We start from the raw sequence: 2,619 nt of genomic DNA, 5'->3' as shown, positions 1-2,619 counted from the left end.
TCTACCTTGCAAGTTCTATTTCCCAAGTATTGCCTTTTCCAGTCTTCTCTGGCTACTTCACCATCTTCCATTTCTATGTACTTTTTAAATGTAATTTTTATTGTATATTAGAGACAAGTTGATTTACAATGTTGTTTTAGTTTTAGATGCACAGCAGAATGATTCAGTTATACATATACATATATTCTATATACTTTCAAGAAACAAATCGTACCATGCAATTCTGAACTTTTTCTCTATTTGCATCACATAAGATCGTTTCATATTATGCTGACTTGGGAATACAGAATCCTGTCTTACTTATCTTTGTATTGTTTTGTTTAATACATGTTTAAGCAAAAACTAGTAAATATTTATTGGATTAATTTTCTAATTATCATCTCCTACATGCTTTATCTTCACTTCTGATGCATCGCCCATTTGGCCGTGTCATCTGAGGTTTTTTAGCTAGCCTTAGGTTTGTCTGCTTCTTTTGCTCCCCTCCGGGTATATAGAAGTCTATAAACAAACATACTATTTAAAAACACTAGGGGAATATGTTATTACATAAGTCTACCCTTGTGTACACTTACTGCATGTTATAAAATGAAATTCATCCTGCAACCTTCTAAACCTGTAAGTTGGGTTTTTGCACAGTAGTTTCCTTTGAAATGGGGCATACTTATTGTTGCACATTTAACTAGAGCTTTTTTTTTTTTTTTTAAGAGAGGAAATCTGCAGTAGTACATTACTAAATCTCTTCTATCATGGATGAGAAAACATCTCCTGAATGATGTCAAAAAGGGAAATGAAAGCCGAATAAGGAAGCCTAGTGCTTTCTCCAGGTTTTAAGTAACCACCCTGTAGGCTTATGTACTCTTGAAAGTCAGCTGCTTCATGTTTCTCTGAGGAACTATCTTACGTGGTTTTACAGAAAAAGACCGATTTTTAGGATGATACCAATGTTAGTTTTACTCTCTGTTAATTTACCCAAGTGATTAATTTTGTGCTGGGAATTTAATAACAGACATTATTCCCATAGTTAAAATAGTTCAGTTGTTACTGACCCTTCTGTCCCAGAAGTACACAAAGGTAAGAAGAATACACTGAATAGGGGGCATGGGTTTGATCCTCGGTTGGGGAACTAAGATCCCACATGCCATGGGAACATGGCCCAATATACTCTCATACTTAGTACAGTATGGGAGATTAGAAAATTAATTAATTCTATGTCAAAATTATCCAGTTTACATTTTCTGAAGAAAGAAAATAGGATTCTTGAATCACTGAGAAAAATAGACATTTTTAATTGAAAATCTACAGTATTTCTAATACTTCCTGTATAATTATCTGCTTGGTGCATTATTATGAAAATATCTGATCCAGTAGACATCCCCCATTGTCTTGGGTGCCCGCCTTGGTCACTTGGCAAGGTGTGCTCAAAGAAAGAAGGTTAATTTTACCAAGATATCAAAACAAGACATTACTCAGGAGTACTGGGGTACCAAAAATGAGACCCTTCCCCCAACAAATGTATAACAATTGTGACACATTTGGGTTATAATCAATTACAACTTAAGCCTCAGAAATTTGTCGGTAATAATAAAGTACCAAAATTTACAAGTGATACACTTAAAATTAGTAAGATTCAGGTTATCTCTGTAATAGTATCACTTTGATAGAATATATGTACATTCCAGTATGCTTTCCAGGGGAGGAAAGGGAAGTTTATGGATAGCTACCAGAGAATAACATTATTTTGTGAGTGTACCCATGGAAATGTGTCACAAGCAATAGATGTAAGCAATATCTGTCTTTTCTACAGGGGTGGAGAATACTAGAGCTAAAGCATGTCTTACAGTGTACATTATTTGTCTATTTCAACTAGCCATCATTTCCCCTTCTTGTGATAATATCATCTTTATTTAAAATGGGGCAGAGCAGGACAAGGGGGAGGGAGCAATATGTTCGAGGAAGTCTCTGAGGCAGCCTCCACAGAAGAGCAGAAGGAATTGGAAGATAAAGTGAACAGTCCAGAGAAAGCTGAAAAAGTAGAATGAATATCAAGGGATCCCCATCTGGGACAAAAGCCTAGAAGTTCAAATTTTTTAAGCAAATGATTGCAGAAAGGGCAAAAATACTTCGATTCTGGGGATTACAACATGGCTAAAGCGAAAATGAAGAACAAGCAATTTCCTACTGCAGCCCCAGATGACACAGAGGTCACTGGCAACCACAAGCCTACTCCACAGGATCTTTCTCAATGGAAGACTTGCCTTGTTCCAGCAAGTTGACTGGCTGATTAAAAGAGCTGAACTGTGTGAATCTTCTAATTCCCTTTATTTCAGTGCTGTTCAATCTATTCAGAAACATAGGTCTCCCATTATTTCTCCTTAATATGCTACTTCTCCACTTTTAGTTTAACAATGCACTGATGAAAACAGCATATTGTTGTTCAGTTGCTGAAGCATGTCCAACTCTTTGGAACCCCATGGACTGCAGCATGCCTGGCTTCCCTGTCCTTTACTATCTCCCAGAGTTTGCTCAAATTCATGTCCACTGAGTCAGTGATGCCATCCAACCATCTCATCTACTGTTGCCCTCTTCTCCTTTTGCCTGCAATCTTTCCCAGTATTAGGG

The 2,619-nt window shown here is 36.8% G+C and overlaps 1 pseudogene; it reads left to right on the top strand.

Annotated features, from left to right (window-relative positions):
* The first annotated feature begins 245 nt into the window (after positions 1-245).
* On the top strand, positions 246-2,285 carry LOC136176862 (cAMP-regulated phosphoprotein 19 pseudogene; annotated as a pseudogene).
* Positions 2,286-2,619: the final 334 nt, after the last annotated feature.

This window comes from Muntiacus reevesi, chromosome 1 (genome assembly GCF_963930625.1).
Source record: "Muntiacus reevesi chromosome 1, mMunRee1.1, whole genome shotgun sequence".
NCBI classification, from domain to species: Eukaryota; Metazoa; Chordata; class Mammalia; order Artiodactyla; family Cervidae; genus Muntiacus; species Muntiacus reevesi.
This window is presented reverse-complemented; position numbering and strand designations above follow the sequence as displayed.